Here is a 23,675-nt window from a genome sequence, read left to right on the forward strand (position 1 = left end):
TCTTCCAGACTTTATATTAATAGTACAATAAATATAAGTGGCGCCATCGCACGTGTCGCGTGATAGGCTTTGCCAAGGCCCCAAGCAACCATTTTTATGTTATAGCTTATTTCATTCTTGAGACATCATGTGGACAGCCAGGCAGTCACACAAATAATAGAAGTTTCATTGATTGATTCATACGTAGACTGTTGGTATTTTAACTTGTACTAATGGAAAGTCAGTTTGTTTATAGTCAAACCACCATTTGAATTTTTCAGAAAATTTTCAATACAGTATGCTATTTCCTCTGAATCTTAATGCAATCATACTTAGAACAATATTACTACATTTTGCTAATGTAAGGAATGTACCAATCCTTGAAAATTGAAATTCAAAACAGTACAGTAAAAATTGGAAGTACTATTTTATCATTTTTATAAAACTCGTATCAATGAAAAAAGCTGTAAATGTTTCCACTTAAGATACTCCATACTAGTTGGCTTCTATTACATTGCCAAATGTCATTTTTTTTGTGGCTAATGAAAAGCAGAGAATTGAACACTAATTCTCAATGAGCTATTTCTTCGATTAAAATTCGAAAAACAACAAGACTTCTATAGTGTGAAATCTTATAATAGGTTATTCTGCAATGTTATAAAAATCTTTTAGGATTTTCCTATTGTAACGAAGTATATGCTTTTAGTATATGTAACAGTGTTCTTAAAATGCAATCTATATTTTCTTCGACAGGAATATGGCAAAGTTAACCATTGCATTGGAAATATCTTAGTGAATGTAGATTACAAGAGGCGGAAGTAGACGCTTTACGATCAAAGCTGGTTTCTAAGAGCTACATGTGTATACATGTTTTATTAATTGTAACAACAAGGCACACCATACTGAGGAACCTTAATTAAACGGCTGGAAGTAGATACCTTTTTAGTGAATATGACTTCTCAGTAATATATGTATGTAAATTTTACTCAAGGCAAAACCAATGCCAATTTCAATATATTTGACCAGAAGTTGACGCTTTTTTCAAGTTAGGTTTCTAAGGCCTGAACATACATATATACTTTCAATATCGATGTTACAAGACAAATTCAACTATGACATTTGAAATAATGTGAGTAATTGACCAAAAGTATGGCAAGACCAGTATAAAACTCTTATAAATCGAAGTAGGTACATATTTGTAATTTTGATCGGGGCTACAAGTGACACTCAGATGTGTCGTCGGAAATATCATTATAAAAAACATATTCTAACAAAAATACTCAAATACACATGAAAACCTTATATAAGAATTATTATCTCCAACTTTAGTCCTATTTTTAACGAATAATGAAATAAAATGTACTTGATGAATACCTAGACGTATTCGAAAAATTTCGTACGGTTCCATCAAACTACATCATAAGGGCTTTTACAGTGTAGACTAACGACATCAATTTTGAACTTTGCATGCAAAGCAAGTCGCAAACCTGCCATATTGTAAACAAATCTGTTTATGCGTGCGTTGTACACATACTAAGAGTGAAAATGTACATATAGTTAAAATAATCACGTTTGTTTATGGTTAAAATTATATATAATACTAGCTGTTCCCCGCGGCTTCGCACGCTTTTTGTAAGCTTTTCTCGTGTATGAGCACTTTCTGGTTCAAGTGAATTATATTGTCAACGCCGATGTAGAGTTTACCTTGTTGACACTATCAAGAAAATCTGCCAAAAGTGTATGTTTATAGCCAATGTACACACGTACATGTACTTAATAATAAAGTGGTATAACATTCAAGCTATAAAGCCAAACAGAAATTCATTTGAAAGACAAATATCCATAAAAACTTAGCGCCTTCACATAGTGTGTGGTTATTATACACAACTATCTCGTAATTTTATTGTAGTTTACAATGTGCAGGCGCTTTGATAACTTATATATTTTGCAGCGCCTCCTGGTGTTTGAGTTACATCAGCACTTCCGAATCACATAATGTATCCGATCCAATTGAAACCGGCTGTTCACACACGGATAGATGCTTTCCTAAACTTTATTAATATTATTAATATTAATCCCTTCATAACTATTTAATTGTACTTACATTTTAAATTAATTTGACAGCTTATATTTTATAATATACAAAGAACAGCTGATTAAAAATTTGAAAAGACGTTAACATATGTTTGCTGCAATGCATTTCTTATGGGTATTTCTGTAACCAGTGGGGCGGAATCCTGAATCGGGAAAGGGATGGGCATAGCTTATAAACCCTTCTCCGTGGAAAAATACATATACGTACAAATTTTCATCATGATCGGTCCAATAGTTCACGATTCCATAAAGGACAAACATACAAACATTCATTTTTATATATATACTCGCCTTCGGCTCGCTGGGGGCTACGCCCCCAGGCCCCCAAAGTAAACGCTTGCAAATTCGGGGATAAGCGGAATTCGGTGACTGGTTAAGTCCGGACATTAAGTAAATGACAAGGGATTTAAAAAATTGACCTTTTTCATAGATTTTTTTTCCGGATTCGTAAAAACTTTTGACTTTGAGGGCATTTTGCGGTTTTAAACCGTTAGAGATACGACAAAAAGTGACTAGACCTTTCTTGTTGGAGATTTAATTTTGTCTTCGATTGTGCCCTCAGATCTGATCTACGACCTATGGTTTTAGCCAGAAATGAGCTCGGGAGAAAAGTCTGCACGGGTCAGCTATCTTGAATTGTTTAGTATAAACATAATAAAAACCGACCTCAAGGCAGTATTTTAAGTCGAACAGGGGGTTTAATATCACCAGGAGACTATCTAGTCAAGGCGAGAAATTCCCTGGGTGGGTGATTAATGTTAAGGAGGTTAAGACAAGAGGGGGTTTAATTTCGTCAGGATATTGTGTCTGGTCATATGAACAAATTCCCAGGGGGGGTTAACGTTACCGGGGGATAAGTCTCCAGGGGGTTATCTGGTCATACCAGGATCTTCCCAGGGGGGGGGTTAAGAGATTTGGTGACTGGTTAAAATTCGGACATGAGGTCATGGCAGGAAATTCCCTGGGGGGGTTTAATGTTACCAGGGGGGTTAACACATCAGGGGGTTGAATGTACAGGAGGTTATCAGGTCATACCAGGAAATCCCCGGGGGGGGGGTTTAATATTACCGGGGGTTAATGACACACTTGGGCCTTTTTTAGAGGTATTGTGTCTGTGAACATAATAAATATTCCTCTGTCCCTATCTACTATTGACGCTTAGCTAACGCTCAGCCAACTCCCGAAGTCACTGAACCTTTTTCTGTAGATCACGTGATTTCCTAAATCCCGTTTAAATTTGTTTTGAGTTACGACCAACCGTTTAGCCGCTATCAAGCCCGGAATGTAAATTTTTAGGCGAAAATGTCAATATTTTCACTTAATCGCGTTTGCGGTCAAAACTAAGGGAAATATAGTAAAAAAAGTCACTGGACCTTTTTTGTAGGTCATCTTATTTCCTAAATAAAACGTCAGTCTTATTTTGACTCCGACCAATGGTTTCGCCGCTATCGACCCCAAAAACAAAAGTTTCGCGTAAAAGTTACAACAAAATTGTACATAATCACGTTTTTCGGCCAAACCAATCGAGATAGGGCAAAAGATTACTGGACCTTTTCTGTAGATCGCGCAATTTGCTAATTTGATGGGTCAATCAGATTTGAGCTTCGACCAACGGTTCGGCCGCTATCGGGCTTGAAACATTATTTTTATCGAAAAAATCTCTGGAATTTCAAATGTTCGAGCGGTTTTGTCGCTTAACCATGGAAGATAGAGCAAAAAAGTCATTAGACCTTTTTGTAGTTCACTTCATTCCCTGACTATGAATTTTCCGTCAGATCCGAGCTAGCTCCAACGGTTCGCCCGCTATCGGGCTTACAAAAAAATGCCTGCAGGGGTGAAGAATGCGCGATTTTTTGGGAATTTTTTTGAGGGGTTGAAAATGAAAAATTCTCACTTTTCGGGATTTTCCTGGTGGTTACACGTGGAAAGCTATCTGTGTACCAAATTTCAAGTCTCTAACTCATCTGGAAGTAGGTTAGATTAGATTAGTATACGTGAGTGAGTGAGTCAGTCAGTCAGTCAGTACCACATGCGGTTGTATATATATTAGACTCGCCTTCGGCTCGCTGGGGGCTACGCCCCCAGGCCCCCATGATGTACGCTTGCAAAATCGGGGATGAGCGGTTAAATTTACGCTTGCAAATTCGGGGATAAGAGAGATTTGGTGATTTTTAAAATTCGGACATGAGGTCATGCCAGGAAATCCCTGGGGGGGTTTTAAAGTTACTGGGGGTTAAGACATCAGGGGGTTAACTGGTTTATACCAGGAACTTCCCAAGGGGAGTTAAGAGATTTGGTGATTGTTAGAATTCGGACATGAGGTCATGCCAGGAAATTCCATGGAGGAGGGGGTTTTTAATGTTACCAGGGGTTTAAGACATCAGGGGGTTTTAATTTACTTAGGAGGTTATCTGGTCATACCAGATAGTTCCCGGCGGGGGGGGGGTAATGTTACCGGGGGTTGATGACACACCCCAGGCCCCCTTTCCGGTGTTGGCCAAATTTGGGGATAAGCGGAATTCGGAGTTAAACTGGACCCATTTTATTGAAATTTTCAGTTTTAATCAAAGTGACTTTAATGGCATTTTACAGGTTAACCGTTAGAGATACGACAAAAAGTGACTGGACCTTTCGTGTCACAAATTTAATTTTTTGTATTTCGATTCCACCCTCGGATTTGAGCTACGATCTCTGGTTTAGTCGGTACAACGCTTGGGATAAAAGTCTGCACTGGTCAGCTGTTGTGTAAGGAGATATAGTGTAAATAAATTAAAAACTACCTTTATCAGATTATTAAGTTGATCAGGGGGTTTAATTTAATCATGAGTTCATCAACCAGGAAATTCCCGGGAGGGGAGGTTAATGTTCTCGGGGGTTAAAGAACGCGTGGTACTTTTGTAGTTAATGTGTGTCTGGGCACGAGGAATTTTTATAAAAAAAAAAACGTTGATCAGGGGGTTAAAATTACTTCGGAAATTATCATTCCACGCCAGAGTTTTGACCCCAGGCCCCCTTTTGGGTGTTTGCCGAATTCGGGGATAAGCGGTATTCGGTGAGAGGGTTAATCAGAGAATTAGATTAGGGGTCTGGGAGTTTAAATTAGACCTATTTTATTGAATTTTCCAGTTTTAATCAAAGTTTTGATTTTAAGGCCATTTTGTGGCTTAACCGTTAGATATACGACAAAAAAGTGACTGAACCTTTCTTGTCGAAAATTTACTTTTATTTCGATTTTGACCTCAGATTTGAGCTACGAGCTCTAGTTTAGGTGTTTTACAGAGCGTGGTAGAAAAGTCTGCACGGTCAACTATTTTAAATTGCTTAGTGTAAATATAATAAAAAAACCTACCATTAAGTCAGTATTTTACAGTTTTTTAGGGGGTTTAGTTTGCTCGGTGTTTTTATAGTCATGCCAGGAAATTCCCAGGGGGGGGTTAATGTTACCGGCAGATAGGACATATAAGGGGGTTTAATTTACTCAGAAGGTTATCTGGTCATACCAGAAAATTCCAGGAGGGGTTAATGATACCTAGGGGTTTAAGACATCAGGGGGTTTACTTTACTCAGAGGGTTATCTGGTCACAGAAAGAAATTCCGTGAGGGGTTAATGTTACCGGGGGTTAAGACATCAGGGGGTTTAATTTACTCAGGATGTTATCTGGTCATGCCAAGAAAATTCCAGGGTGGGTTAATGTTACCGTGGGTTAAGACATCAGGGGGTTTAATTTACTCAGGAGGTTTATCTGGTCATACTGAGAAATTCCAGAGGGGGGGTTTATTGTTACTGGGTGTTAACACACACGTGGTTCTTTTTTAGAGGTTGTTGTGTGTGTTAAAATAAATAAATTATCTCTGTCACTATCTACTATTGACGTTTCGCTAACGCTCAGCCAATTCCCTAGGGGGGTTGTAATCACTCGGTAACGCAGTAGTAATAATTGTTCAATCCGGAACCAGAATGAATTGAACAAATCATAGCAGCAAAAAATTTAAAAACAACCAAAAATGTGCATTTAAAAAAAAAAACACGATAAATATTTTACCATTGAAAGCGATTTACAGGCTTACTAAAGGATATAAGACAAAAGGCTACCGAACCTTTTTTATAGATCTCATAGTTTTCTAGTTACTGAATGATAAAGATTTAAACTGCAATCAACGGTTCGGCTGATATCGACTCCAGAAACAAGATTTTCACGTATCAATCACAAAAATAATTGCATTTAAACGCGTTTTGCGTTTTGCGGTCGAAACCATTGTAGATAGGTCAAAAAGTCACTAGACCTTTTTTGAAGAAAATATTATTTCCTAAATCTAACCTTTGTTTCATTTTGGACCTCCGACCAATTTTTTTTCGCCGCTATCGACCCCAAAAAACAAAGTTTTCACGTGAAAATTACAAACAAATTGCACATAATCAGGTTTTTTTCGGCCCATACCAATAGAGATAGGGGCAAAAAGTCACTAAACCTTTTTTGTAGATCGCGCAATTTGCTAATTTGGTGGGTCAATCAGATTTGAGCTACGACCAATATGGTTCGGCCGCTATCGGGCTCGAAACATTATTTTTATCGAAAAAATCTCTGGAATGTCAAATATTCGAGCGTTTTGTCGCTTAAAAACCATGGAAGATAGAGCAAAAAGTCACTGGACCTTTTTGTAGTTCACTTCATTCCTGACTAACGATTTTTCGTCAGATCCGAGCTACCTCCAACGGTTCGCCCGCTATCGGGCTTACAAAAAAGGCCCTGCAAGGGTAAAAAATGCGCGTTTTTTTTGCCAATTTTTTTGAGGAATTTAAAATTTAAAATTCCCGGTTTTCAGACTTTTCCTGTTGGTTATACCGGCAAAAGGTACCTGCGTGCAAAATTTCAAGTTTCCAGCACCTTTAGAAGTAGGTTAGAATTTGTATACATATATCTGTCAGTCAGTCAGTTTCACATGCGGCTGTATAGTATATTAGATATAGATGAACTATTTAGAATAATTAATATTTAATCGCTGTATGGGAGTATATAAAATTACGATTAATACCTTTACTTACTATTGTTACGTGATTAATACTACAAGTAAACATGAAATGTGTGTACACAACGAACATGTATTCCTTTCTAAATGTCGCAATCGACCAATAAAAAGGGAAATGGTGGAACAAATCCAACAAATCGGTAAATGTAAGATTCAAACCTCGTTCTCCAGTTATTTGTATTCATTCCAGAGAGTCAGCCTGAAGACTTTCTGTGTACTCATTGTCTGCTGTCTAGAAGCGGCAAGATTGCTCCATTCATACTTCTGTAATTCTATTAGGAATTACGTGATAAATTAATATTGGATACGAACAGAGAAATTTATTTAGGCATTCATAAGCGTTACTTATAACATTTCTGTCATTTTGCTTTTAGATATTTGAATTGTAACATTAAAGGTAGTGGTTTAAAACAAAACTCTAAGAGTTTAGCTGTTATTTTGTTAGCTATAAGTTCCTGTACTTGTGACAGGATCGATTTCTAGATGTGACTGTTACATTATTAAGGCTCTTAATGAAACATTTTATTACGGTAATGAGAGTGAGTAAAGATGACCTAGATTTTGCAATTAATTTCCAAATTTTAATTTATAAAACTTTTTTTATTTTTTAAAACGTTATTTGAAATACATCAGTACGTTTATTAAAAGAATAATTATAAAACCAATTTCTATTATAATTAAAACCAGTAATATAAAATTTTACTATACGTTTCCGAAAAAAAATAATAGTATCTTTTTATGTTGTTTATAAGTGATTTCATTATACTAGCAGGTATAAATAAATTGAATTAACTTGATTCTATGAATTACATAACATATTTAAGACTTGGATAATGGAGAAATGTCCTATTTAAGGATGATATTTTGTAATGTAAAGCTAAGTGATAAGAATAAAATAACAGATCATAATGTTAATTTGTACAGCAATGATGGTATAACAAAACTTCAATATTTTGTATGTTAATATCACTTTACCATTATCAATAATATATTAACTTTTTATATTATTTAAATTTTTCAAACATTGTTTAAATATATTATATATGTTAAAATAATAATAAATTAAACATATTATATTATTTAAATAATCTTAATAATACAAATAATTGTATATAATTACAAGCATTCAGTTGTTTTACCATATTGTAGTTTTTATTTACAATCAATACAAATATGTGGTAAACTCACTCAATATTTATATTACGTAATAATAATCGTAAACATTATTGAAGTAATTTACCGTAACCTCCATATGTAACACATTCTCGATTCTTTTTCTTTATCTACATTGAACCTACACTGGTTACAGTAAAAATCTATATTGTCACTTACATCTGAGGCACCCCATGCATGCCTACTAGCAACATATCACTAACTTCAGTTCCTGAAAGATTTTCTGTCAATCATTACCTCTTACGGTAATATAATAAATGATAATCGGTATGCATATTTTATAGTGGATGATAGTTTTTACTTTCCTTACGTTACGTTCCCTTAGTTTTTAAAAACCTAAATGTTAAAAAGATTTGGATTGGTTTCTACTTTCCGCTTTGGGTAGTTGAGGCTAACAGACCTGCCCCTGCCTCTTTTTCTTCCAAGGTTGCATAACTAAGATTGCGACCACTGTAACCCTTTAAGTTAGGTGTAATCGGAAGTCCCTTCAGAATAATCTTTTATTACTCCACTATTTCTTATACTCAATATTTTCTTACTTCGTAAGCCCTGCTATAGATCTTTTATGTATAAGCACAGTAGAGTTATCTCTCCTCAACATCGAGAATATATATGCTCTATACTATATTTTTATATTATCGAAGTTGCTAGTAATGGATTTAATTTTATTCTAACAACTAAATGGACAAGAAACTATGTAAATAATTTTATAACATAATTTCCTATCTACTTACATTTTTCATGTTACGACTTATAGTCGAACCTGCAATTAGGAAAGAAGTACTGTATCACCTTTATTAGTGATTCCAGTATCTGATATTTCTGATCTAACAAGGAGGAATCTGTATTCCTCCTTTACATGTGGTTATGCATGTTGTATATAAATGTGTGGTTTCTTTGATTTTAAAATTAACTGCTGTAAGACCTTATAATTCCTGAAATTTATTACATTAAAATAATACATTCCTCTTAGAATGAAGCAATTATAAAATAAGTTATTTATGCAGAAGTACATTTGCAGATAATGGCCAATCAGAATTTCAGTAAACAATATCAGACTAATGATGATTTTTTTTTCTTAAAATATTAATTGTTTTCAAATATAAGCTTTGGGAACAATTTATAGGTACATGTAAGTAGTACCTAGTAACCTAGTAGTAACTAAAAATATTCCAGTCATTTCGGAAATGCGTAATTATTATAAGAATTACTCACATAATTTTATGTTATTGGTTAGCTATGTTTATTTATTGTTGAATGCAATAATGTGTAATAGTGGTTAATTTAGAGTAAATGCAATTGGAGTAAACATGGACGTTTTCGATACGCCTTCATCGGAAGACCGAAACAACTTTAATTTTTTACAAATATATATTTTTAATGTATATAGTGTAATTAGTATAGTATTAATTTAAAGGATTTCCATAATAAAGCCGGTAATTAACATATGTTTTACAGTTTTAAATATTATTTATGAAATAAAATATTCAACTTGAAACGATTATTCGCTATATGTTTAATGTAAGCGCATAACATAACTTTAAACTGTTATTTATTTAATCTAAATAACATGTTTCTTCATGAAAGTCTGTTCTTTACTAAGAGAACAACACTAAAAGCTATTCAGTTTCCACAGGTTGGATCTTTGCCGCGAAACCTCTTATAAGGCTACAAAATCATTTAATCGACAAATTTGAGAATTACTCAATTATCATCTCTCGCCCCGCGTCTGATACCCAAAAACTACCATCTGGACGGCAGACAACAACAGTCATATACCAAATGTCAACAGGTAAATGTTTTTGATCAGTGTATTACCATAAAGTCATAAAACAGTATGTAACTAATTCCGTATTAAACGGTTGGGTTTATTGCATTTGGAAATAAAAAAAAGTTTTATTACAATTACAATACATATAGAATTTTCACGGAAACCATACGTAAACATCATTGTAGTGAATAAAATAACAACAATTAATAACTGTTTCCAAGTTAAATGTTGAAAATTGAATATTGAGAAGGTATCACAGCACTAATTGGTACTACAAATTGAAGGTAGTAAAAAGGTTGATCCGAGAGTTCTTTCAGTTTCTTTTAATAGATGTAACCATTACATAAAATAGTACTTACTATTTTTCAATACAGTAAATAAAGTATAATATAACACTTTATTACCTCAACATTGAACTGCAATTTTTACCATTGTGTTCAGAACAATCAACGCGTCTTATAATAAAACGATGTTTTCGTGTTATCATGAAATAGAGGGACTGTTAGATTAGAAAAATCTAGATCTATGCTGAGGTGCGCTCCATTTTGTATTATCGTCCTTATTTCTTCATTTTTAGAATAAGAGTTAGTGAACATTTTACAATAGTGATAACACTGCTGACCCAATTCAAAATGTTTTGGAAATAAACGGAACAGGGGTAAATTAATTATGACACCTTAAATTCTTAAATATTTTGAACATGTAGTCTTTTACTAATGCACAACTGGACATAATATTTATTTTAAAACCAGATGATTCGTCGAATAACACAATCCTTAAAATTATTCCTGTTTTGAATGGTGCAGTGTAATATCTACCACAATCATGGTTAGCCAACTATATTTTTTAATTCAATTTACTTCCTTAGTCTCATACATCAAAGTAATGGAACAATTTATATGAATTAAAAGCAATATTTAAATGAATATTTTTTAGTATAAATATTATAAATTTAAAAAATTATATTTTTAGTTGACGTTATCGTCCCAATTTACCACTTGTTTTACTACTCAACAAATATAGTTACTCACCACAAATAAAATATTAATCTATATTTAGGAAATTATATGTTACATCACTATAAATCTTTTACCCCATACTATGGACTACTTTAAACAAGTAATAAATTTGGTTTAACAAATTAATTAATTTTAGGTTTTACTGGAGCAGAACACTCGTAAATTAAAGGTTTGGGACACACAGATAACCGCTCCCGCTGCCGCGACACGTGAGTCGGCCCGAATGGTCGGTGCGGGCTAGGCTCGGTCTCGGTTACCGTGGAGGCCCACACATGTCCGTATTGCAGTCCGAGCCGCAATCAATCTCATGTTTGTACCTAGAGCATGATTTCTTTTGAAATTCAAAGTGGACAGAATACTTAAAAAAATATTTGGAAGAAGATTAAGTATTGCTTGAGAAAATTGTTTAATTTACATAGTTTTTATGTTTATTAATATGCTGTGGTGAATGATACATCTGCAATGCTACAGTAAAGAACTTTGAACAATCTGTATGTGTGTAAAATTATGATAAATTATATCATTATCCTTGGTTTCATGTTTAATGTATATGGTTATAATTCTAGTTTCATCCCCCCCCCCCCAGGTGTTTCATTGCAGTGAATTTCGGCTTTCAAATACACTATAAAACAGTCGTATTTTTGGTGTTTTTTGTATTAAACCCAAGTAGCTATATAGGTGTGATGCCAGAAGAGTTTTCGCCATTGTTGCAAGCCCGTTTATAATAATTTGGTAAAACCATGTAAATATTTTGTTAAAAATATATACTGGAGAACATCACAAAAAACAAATTTTAGCAAAGTATTTCTTTTAATAGCTCCGAGGACAAAATGAATTTATTTGCCAGAAATTAGTCAAAAATAGTAGAAAACCTAATAATATTTTCTTAAAAAAATCTAGAGTATGGTTGATAGGTCGAAAATGATATTTGAAGTATATGTTTAAGATAATAAATTAGTGTTATGATTAGTCTTGTCTGCTAAGTTTTGAATTAATACTTTAAAGTTAGACACATTATAAAATAATTAGTTATATATAATATAATGATTTAATGCTACATGTGTTAAAAGGCACTAATATTTTAAATTTGTAAATCAATGCAGTAAATCCCCTTTATTGTTTTAATACAGCACAATAGTTATTACTTAAATTTAAACCTTTGAAACGTAAATAGTACATTATTTACTACATAAGTTACAATAATTAATTTTTTATCGATTTCATTCTCTTGCTCGATTCCGCTATTAATTTAATTTTTTTCCCCTTTTTGTATATAGGAATCCCCAACACAGGAAACCAAGCCTCTTTATGGGTAACCTAAATTTCCCTTATTTTTGTAAATCTCTATTGGCCCTAATTATTAGGTTTAAGAAAAAGAAAAGAAAATCTAAAAGGATGTAAACCTACTTTTTATATTTTATTACTCTAATTATAAATAAACGAGTAAGTTGAGAGTAGAAAACATTTTATTTTTATTTGTTAATTTACTGCTATTGTATATTACGTTATGTCACAAGTCCCTTATTTATTAACTAAGCACTGGCAATTGAATATTTATTTGTTAATATTCAGTGTGTTATTATGGGTGAAATAAATAATTTTAGTATTATTATTATTTTATTTTGAACCATGGGGTTTTTCCCTTGTATTTTGAAAAATCTTATTTGTAAAAAAACGATATATTTTTATTTTTATCTTTATATGAACGTGAAAAAAGAATAATAAATATAAAAATGTCATTAGAAGACATTCTAAAGTATGGCTTCTTAACAAAATACCGGGAATAAATTTTATCAAGTAACTTCAAAACATACAAAAGAAAAATAGAATTTTTGCTTCCATAATTAATAAACATGCTTGTTACTTTGTTTAATTAATAGAATAAATGTTTTATAAAGACTTTTTAATAGTTCGAAATTTTAGTTGTTTAAAATCACTTAATGTACCAACATTGTTTTTCAAATTTGTTGTAATAAAGGAAAATATGACTAGTTTTTACTCTAATGTAAGTAAAATTGTAAATAGCCTACTTTTAATCAACTAAATATGATTTTTGTACGCGGAACACGGGAATGTAGAGTTAGTAGGCTATACTAACATAAATTCAAATAAAAATAGAAACGTCCCCCCCCACCCCACCCCCCCCCCCTGTTTCGGCACCCTAGCACCCCAACCACCCCCCCCTATATAACCCTTTCCCCCGTTTTAAAAAAGAAGAACGCAAACAGTAAACAACATATGATGTCCGCTCGTACGACCAGGGCAACACCGTGACCGTCCAAAATTCAAACTCCCACATATCGGTGACGGTGTTGCGGTCACGGTGCGGCCACGACGGTCCTTGGTGTCCCCGGTGCGGACACGTATGGACTTGCAGGTTGAAAAAACCTGCGCTGCAATTTTTCACCGTATGACGGCCAGCTACGGCCGACTGACGTGTTCGGGTCGCGGTGTCGGCGGTTATGTGTGTCCCCAACCTTTTAAAGTGTAGACAATGAGGGAATTGACGAACAATGAGTCACTGCCCAGAGTCTGGAAGTGGCGAGATCAAGAGGGCAATTTTGTTCCACTTCCCTTGATAGTGATGACTCTATATTACTGGGGCGTTAACCGAAGTAGTCCTGACTATGGTGTGTATTTCCTTGCTGAAAGGGATAGCAAAAATAACCCTATTCACTCTCTCTACACTTGTAGAATAATGAAAAGCTTGGGTCTCTATTACATAGTTTGTAGTTGTCACGTAATGAAGATAAACGCTACATCTCTCTCTGTAATAAAAATAGTAGCCGAATTTACATGAATTTAAAATTTAAAATATGATGTTTTTTACTATACTGAAATTATTTATTTATAAAATTCAATGTGTGTTTTATAATACCCAGAAATTAATATAATATCAATTTTGAGGTAACGCAATATAGGAATTATACATTTAATTTAACCTTCAAGACAATGGAAGAACTGCTTTGCAAACACTTTTGAATGTTAATATTAAGTAAATACGTGATTAATTAAATCAATAACTTTATATTTAAATAAGTTTATATTATTTTATTAGTTTAATATTGTAGGTACATACATTCAATAAAACAAAAAAATTCATTATACATCACAAATGGTTTCAAAATGAGTGTAGTATACCTTTTTACCAGCGTCTTCTTATTGGAAATTCTAAATGCTTAATATATGATCAAACACTCCAATAAAATGAAAAAGTTTTATTTTGTGAGGCCTTTCGTGCTCAAAGAAACACATCGTCAGAACCACATAACACACATTACTGGACATGCTTTTCACAAGTCAAATTATTACAAGAATGTCAAAAACAACAAATTTCTTTGATGCTTAAGAAACTATTTTTTTATGCAGAAGAACCAAAAATTAACTAGTAAAATAAATGATGCCTGGGCCTCTAGCAAAAATTCATCAGCCGTTATGCCATTAATCTAATTAAATATACATTTTATTACATATACAGTAGACATACTTCCTTGCCTTTTAAAATTATGATCTCTTGTATTTTTTTCAAGGACATATGGTTTTTATTTAAGTTCCTAAATTGTTTGTATCTATTACTTATACTTTTAATTTCATGTTATGATGGGTTCTGACGATGGTACTTGAGCACGAAAGGCCTCACAAAATAATACTTTTTTCATTTTATTGGAGTGTCTTGATCATATATTAAGCATTGAGTGTAGAATGCTTTAATTATCTATATTATTTATATATGGCAAACTCTCTCTAGCTAATCTCTAATTCCTCCTATTCCCAATACACATGAAAGGTGACAGCAATTGCAAAACGTTTGTACCTCTTACCTTAAAATAGAAGTTCCAAAACGGATGTACATATTATAACCGGAAGTTAGATTATAATAGACAGATGAAAACTATTATCTACTGATATAAAGCCTTTCTAAACCCAACCACGAAATGTATTGTACCCTTGATCGCGGACAACACATTGCAAACGTTTTACTATTGGGACCCAAAATTTTAATTATATCAGAAATAAGGATGTACAATGGATTAGATTTAGTCCACTTAACGGTTCAAAAATAGAATTTTTGGATCAACGCACGTATACAATTTTCCTTGATCGAATGCTAGATGGCTCATCAATAACTTAGATAGAAGAGATTTACATAGGGCTGAAATTTAGATATATTTCGACTAAAGTGAGGTGATCTAAGACCGAGTATATATTTTATTCCCCTCATACCATGCATAGACACACACGGAGCGAGTCCCCGGAAAACCCCCTGGACAAAGGTTTATTCCTCGATATTACTCCAGGTCAAGATGAAAATATTTACTCCATTACGGGTTATGGGGTCTCCAATGCTTAGTGTTTATAGGTTTATTAGGATTATAAAGGAAAAATGATAGTGAAAATATAATCAAATAATTTTTTATATTTCTCTAAATGGTGGCACATTAAAACATTTTTTCTTTGAATATCTGAAAAATTTTGAATTGTTTTCTCAAGCATTGCAATGAATAACAGTTGTATGAGTGTATTTAATAACAACTCTACTAATGCACACGACCAAATTAATAAAAATTGACTAATAAACTATATTCAGGGTGGACAAAGACCATGGCCTATATATAAGGTTTCTCAGCGGAATATCCAACAATACGGAAACCTGTAATAAACGGCAGCACTCAATGTGGGCTATGTCGTGTCACATTTTTTAAAAAAATAATCTGTTTCTAAATTCATTGTATTAATCGATTTTAAATAAGTTTTAAATGTCGTTTCCATTTTTTGAATTACCGTTAATTTTTGTAAAACTGTGCATTTTTGTATTCTAGTTTTTAAGAAAATCAAATTTAAAAAAGTCCTTAAAAAGCCCCCATTTTTTTTTTAAATACTAGAAATAAAATTTAATTATAGTTTCTTTTTAAAGGGTAGCTGGAACCTTAATTATTATAATAAAATTTTGTGTCCACATTTCGGTATAGACTTAAGTTCATAACTTTTTAAGGTAATATTTTTTTCATAACAACCACATACAGACAGACATATGAGGGAAACTAAGCATCGGAAGACACATGTTCCTATGGTTTTGCAACCATGTTTGTATTCACCGTGAGCAAAAACATGTTATATCTTTTGCCCAGAGGACCTATGGGGGATACACTAATATGAATATATATCATATAAATATAAATATATATATATATATATATCCATATACAAGTACAGTTAAATATCGTATCCAAGGACAAATACAGATAGCTGAAGTAAAAAATCATACCATCTGTAAGGTAGTCAAGACAATGCAAATAGCATACAAATGTTGCTTAGAAAAGCGTTTTTTATTGCTTTTTAAAATTGTATTTTGTTGCCATTCCTTCAGATTATATTTCTCAGTGGTATTGTAACATTTTTACTATTTCATTTAACAGCATGTTTTGGGCCTGATTACAAGATTCCCCTGTATAATAATATGAATACCTACTATTTTGTTGTTTAAAACTATTTTATTTTTCTGCTTATAAAATATATCACCAAAGGGATGAAGCTTAGGAAGTTTTGAACCTTCACTACTTTAATAAAGTCATCGAAGCATCCAATGATATAAACCAAGATCCAATTCAGTCCCCAAATCCCTTACAAAGCTTAATAGGGTCTTTATATGAAATGATCCATAGAACCACATAGAACGATTTTGTGCGAAGAATGGAACTATCTTCCCTAACAATGTTCAATCATCAATATTTAGTGGTGCATTTTTATACAATCAGTACACGTTTTGGGCTACGTTTTCTCTCAGTACCCGAATCAGTAATGGTACCTTGATTATTTATGTTTACCTGAAGTCTATTATTGTAGGATTATTATATTTGATAGGATGTATGTGTTTTTACGTAGTAAGATTTTTGCTGCTTCCATGGTCTCACACTACTGAACTGTTGAGAGAAATAATTCTACCTAATTGTTATATATTAGTGGCTACTTTTGATACACCTCTTAGGAAATCTGATAATTCTTCTCACCCACTGAGCTAACATTGCGTAGGTCTTTAGTCACCGAATATCATTTATCATTAATACCAGAAACTATGTGGTAACATGCTCTTGTATGAATCGTTGTCTTTTATAAATGCACCCAATGAAAAATTAAGTGCCTTTTATGGAAATTTCTAATATAGATACTTTACTTGAACTTAGTCACTCTGAAAATAACTTTACCATGCATATTCACATAGAACTCTGTCTGTTAAAATAAATTAGAGACTAATATACAACTGTGGGGTTCTATGGCCCATTACTCTTTTCGTAGGTATTTATTGTTTCCTGCAAACTGAAACTTTAAGTTCAAATACTATGTATTCATAACCATATTAGGCCATAATAAAAGGATATTTTGCAATCTATGCAACATACCAGTATCACATATGGACTATAAAAGACAGAGAGGAACCCATGTATTGGAACAAAGCAACCTACACATTCCTGTGAAGCCTCAAATGTCGCTGAATAAAACGCGAGTAGGATACGACCCAATAATATCGATTTTCACAATGTTACATTATCAAGTACGAACTTATAGAAATAATATCTCACGTGATATTATAGAGTGCCGCTAGGTTTTCCACTTAACCTTCATTATGTGATCAAATACGCAAATCGTTTGTTATCTCCTTCAGGCTTATAAAATATAATAATTACGCATCATACAGTTCACAAGATATTTAAGGGGGACAAGTTACTCAAAAACTTTAAAAGTAATTCTTTTTTATTATGTTATTATTATGCACGTTTTCGTGTTTAATTTGATATATAATAACTCTAAAGGATATGGCTAAAATAAAACAATTTTTGTGTGATGCTTGTTGTGCTATACTTTACAATAATTTGCGAAATTCGGGCACTTGAGATGTGTTATCGTGTACTCATTGCCAGTTGTTGAATATTATTTTATCCTATATACTGCTCTGTGAACTAGCCTGTAGAAAAACACACATTTTGATGTTCATTCAGCTGGTTTGTGTTGCGTACAGTTTTGTTGTTGACAGTAACCAAGGTAATTATTTCACACTTTGATGGGAAGTGTTTTGTTGTGAAGTGAGTTGTTGGGTGTCCTATTTTCTATAGAATAACAGATAATGCTATAAAAAATCACAAACTACTGTAATTTAGCTATAAAATGAAATTCTGGCCTTTATGGGAGTTTACAAAGTATGAGACAAGCTGTTTGGGTATAATGTTACCATCTTGTAACATATGATGATAAGCCGTGTCATGGGCTATGCTCCAGTGGAACAGACAGGTGCAATTATATAAAAACAGAGGCTAAAAATGAACAATATAGTCATATAAAACGTTAATAATTTACCACTACCAGTCACGGAGTTAACTAAACCAATTTACAAAGATCTCTCGGACCCTACGCTGTTGAAAAGATGCCTTCACGGTAACATTGAAAACCCAAATGAGTCAGTAAATTATGTGATATAGGCTAGGGTATCGAAAATAGTATTTTTAGTAATTGAAACACTATATCCTGGGGTAACTGATTTTATTACCATTTTTAATGAATAGGCCTTATCAAAGGCCTAATACCTATCAAAGGAGTAATTGTATATTCTCTTCTAATACTCTTTTATTCGCGGACGATTTAAAAATATTTAAGCAAATAAGGTCACATTCGGACGCTGACGAGCTGCAAGCCGATCTTAATAACGTTTTTTAGATGGAGTATTGTAAACAAAATGTCTTTTAAACGCATAAAAATGTCAGGTAATGACTTTCAGAAGATCTCGTAATTACATAGAAAATGATTATTTTTTGAATGGAGTACTAGTATCTAGAGTGAACGAGAAAATTAAAGATTTAGGTATTTATATAGACTTTACTTTATCTTTTAACTGTCATGTAGATGCGTGTGCTTCAGCAGCTAGTAGAATTATGGGGTTTGTTATTAGACAAAGTTTCAATTTTAAAAATGTTGAAACTCTGATATTGATGTATTGTTCATTGGTCAGGTCGAGGCTAGAAAACAATATCATTATTTGGAATCCTATTCACATTACATATCAAGATATGTTAGAAAAAATTCAAAAACGATTTTTAAGGTTTTTATTTTTCAAATGCTTTAACATTTTTACGTACGCAGTTCCATATGACGAGTTGTTGGGGCTGTTTGGGTTCGGGAGTCTTGAATTGAGGAGGAGGGTGGCTAGCCTGATGTTCCTATACAAGCTGGTGCGAGGCGTGGTAGACGATCCTGCTAGCCTGGCCGTCTTATCTTATTGCGTACCTTCATTCAACAGTAGGAGCAACCTTCTGTTCGCGGTTCCATTCTGCCGCACGACGGCTCACGCTTCCTCGCCGCTCTACCGGGTGATGAGGTTGTACAATTTTATACAGAGCTTAGGGTCTGATGCAGACATTTTTTTTTGACTCACAAAATGTATTTAGAATTAAATGCCTCAGAAGTTTAAATTAATTAATCAGCTGTGTACATTGTAATTAATTTTTATTGTATCTATGTTTGTAACTGTTTGATATTCCATCCAATTAATTGTTAGTTCCTATTTATTTCATGTGCATCATGTGCATATATTTTATTACTCATTTTTTTTTGTTATCATTGATATATTTATTATTATTATTGTTATGGATTGTTATAGATTTATTTATTCTCTTTCGTTAACTTTATAAGTTAAAAGTTATAGATTATATAAGTTATAGGCAATAGGCTGTAAGTAAAATTTTTTTTATGTTATCACATAATTTAAAACCATATATAAAGTGAAGTGAGTGAAGAACATTCCCACAGTTAATTGTTTATATGTAATAACTGCTTTATTGTAAATGGTTAATACTGTTATAAAGCATGCAAATAAAATAAAATAAAATAAAATAAAATAAAGTGTCAAACATTAGCAACGCTGAGATTAGCCCCTAAAAAAAAAAAAAAAAACTGTGTGGGTATGATGAAAAAAAGTGACAACAAAGAAATAGTACAATAAAACATAGAATCGGGCTCTTTTTTACGGTTTTATTATTAATGAGTATTAACAAGCAGTAGTATTTTTTATATCATTGCATTTTGCAATTTTGTATAATAATTTTAATTGCATTTATGGTAATTTGTTATTTTATTATTCTTCAATTTTAATATACTAATCAGGTATAAATGAAACATTCGACGTGGTTAACCTTGGAAATAAAGTCTCATATTTGTAAGAACATTTCTTAACGAATGGAACAATTTAAAGACTAGTAAATAGCGGTTATTATACATAAAGAATGGTAGTTAAGTGCAGAATTAACGAGATAATACCAGTGAAGTGTAAGGAAGGGCGAGCGTTTAAGGGGACGTAAGTGGATGATGACGAAGCTGGTTTATTATTAGAATGAAAGGAACTTCTTTTCATCATTTAATTTACTCAGTAAGAATGTAACTTATAGAAGTATTATAAAACGTAACATTCTAAAATAATCTTTAAAGTGGCTTAAAATAAGATAAATTTTTTATGGAATTAAACATCAGAACAAAATAAAGTATTGTACTAACATGATCTCAATAATTATGTACGAAATTTAAAAACAATATTTACTGTTCAATGTGCTATTTTAAAGTAGGCATATTAGCCCTTTTTTATTTTACGTTATTAATATTGGTGATATTTACCAATAAAATTATTACAATATACGAGTATAAGGCTTTGGTATTATCACTTGTCATAGAATTAAATATAGTATCCAGGTAAAAATCCTTTTTGATACATTTCTTTAAAAAGACTTGGTACACATGTATGTATGAAGCTTCCATTTCACATGAAAAATGTTAGAGACTTTCAATTAAGAACTATATTTAAAATAAAAACTGATACAAAAAATGTAATCTGTAAACTCATATAAAGGATACCTCCGCCATATTAAAACTTCACATATTATAATAATTATTTTCTTAATTTGGATTGCAATGTAAATAATTTAAAATATCTGTGTTTTCTTTAACGAAAATTTAATCTCAACTGTACAAAAAAAACATAAGCAGAGAAATAGGCAGACGCCAAACTAAGTAAATCATATCCACGTTTATACTATATTGCTTGTTTTTCTTTAGACGAAAAAAAGTCCACAAAATATTAAGGCAACAGGGAGTTCTTAAACACCCTGTATATAGTCACGTGATACGATGATAATACTAATTGAATATTGCAAACCACACTTATTACAGCTATTCTTGTGGTGTACTTTAATATTTTATCACTGATAGAGAAATGACGTAATGTATTGTGACTGTATAATTTAGATGATTATATAATATTAATTACTAAGAAGATAAATTGTTTTAAATGTACCTGTAACTTTGACAATAATTTTCAAAACCCTTTTTTCAAAATTAAACGACGAATGCAATGATAATTATTATATCTTATAGAATAAATCTTTTTTAAATTTATTTACTTAATTTACAGGTTTCTTATGCTAGTTCTAATTAGTTGCCTATATCGGTTACTTCGGTACTGGTTTTATCTACTTAAAATATTTTAAACTGAATGATGAATTTAACCTATACTAACTATAATTGAAAGTAAAGTTAGTAAAGATCATATACAAATGTACCATTTCCTTGTTTTACAACTAAGAATACAAAACTGTATACGAGGAAATATATAATATAGGGAAGCGGTATGAAATAATACATTTAAAGTTTATTAAATTTATGTTAGGGTTGTTCTATTGTGGGATTAGCACGCAATACAATCTGCATTTCATTTGCATATTTATTATCTGAATCCGTCACAAAACTCAAAGTAATTACAGTTCGCAGCGACGCCGCTTGTTGGAATTGAATATTATACAGCATTATATATTATTTAATTTAATGATACACCCTTTTAGCTATACCAGGAAAAATTAAGAATAACATGAAATCAATTTAGAAATGTCAGTAACTAAAGCTTATTGAAATCTATAAATACTATATTTTAATGAATAATGTGATGTGCACCTGTTTTCAATTTAATATTTAATTAGATATTAACCATTTACCCTTTATTAAATTAAAGTCTGTTATGGCTGGCAACAAATGGAAACGTAAGTAATGGTTGAAAAAAAACAATACAATGCATTTTTGAACTTATATTGGTTTTTCTTGCTGTATAATGGGATTTCGTATTGGGATAAATTTAATTTTTACTGAATAAGATTATTCCTTTTATCTCAGAGCAAGAAAAATTCCTATTGGGTTTGAGTACAATAATCCACTGTTATCTATCGTTTTACTATGAAAAGCGGTCGGTTGATCATTCTCTTTTACATTCTTTTGAACGACCTTTGTTTTCTTAGTTTTCAGTAAAAGATAACATATAATAACCTCAGAAATTTCTCTCTCTCTCTCTCTCTCTCTCTCTCTCTCTCTCTCTCTCTCTCTCTCTCTCTCTCTCTCTCTCCCTCTCTTTTATATAATATCTAAATTTTCATTTTTCGATTATTGTATTTTAAGAAATCGGATTGGCATCTGCATAATTTATTTTCTTTCACTACCGAACTTTAAGAATTTTTTTTTACATACATTGTGTGGCAAATGGAAACATTTACACAATCTATACTGTAATTTTATTACCTTTTCGTAGAATTTATTCTGAAAAAATCCGTATTCATTTAAACTTGTGAATTTCTATACAAGCTTTAAATAATAGCATCGCTGAGAAATTGTGTTAAAAATTACTCCATGATCAATCACGAAAAAATATAATCTGTGTAACGTAGCCATTTTAAAGATAACAATGTTATGTATGTACTTTCGTAAACTGGTACCATTTTAGTTCTCATTGCGGTACAATAGGTTTGTAGGTAATTGTCTAAAAGTCTAATAAAAGTAATGATGAGACGTGAAGTAGATTTAAAATTAGTTGGTCGTGATTTAAACAAATATTTTGCAGCTATTAATGTATTTTCATTTAGAATGTTTGTGTACATACCGGTATATACATACACAATTACAATATGTACAGTGTTCATAAATTACTAATACTTCTTGGTTAAATGCTATGTACAGAGCGCTCAGTGAAATACAAAATACTCTCTACATTTAGTTGTAATGAACAGAACCTCAAAAATTCGGAGTTTTCAGTTTCAAAGTATCTACTATATATTTAGTTATAGGTAAAAACTACTGGTGACGTATTTTATTAACTGAAATTGAAACTAGATGTATTATCTAGAGGAAAACATTCGTTCCAGAAAACTCCAAATAATAAAATACGTTTTAGTTTAACCAATGAATCATGTCATAGTATATTTCATAATTTTGGTTCAGCTATTATTTTAATAAACATTGTACGTAAAGTGAGATTCATGCGTAGTTTGATTACAACAATAATATTATAAAGTATTGTCCTAAACAGAGTTTCTTGGCAATGTTGAGACAATATTGAAGAGGTATCGCTGACAATAAAATTAACCAATAACAGGTCTGATGACATGGCAATGCGCCATCTTACTCTGCGGACAAACCGAAAAGTGACACTAACTGTAGAGTTCTTAACTAAATATAATTATTTTATTTCAAGTGTTTGTAAATTTGTAAACTTCAAGAATGGCTTAGCAGTAATAATAAATGCAGTAAACGTATAT

The sequence above is a fragment of the Homalodisca vitripennis genome, chromosome 3 (genome assembly GCF_021130785.1).
Source record: "Homalodisca vitripennis isolate AUS2020 chromosome 3, UT_GWSS_2.1, whole genome shotgun sequence".
Taxonomy (NCBI): domain Eukaryota; kingdom Metazoa; phylum Arthropoda; class Insecta; order Hemiptera; family Cicadellidae; genus Homalodisca; species Homalodisca vitripennis.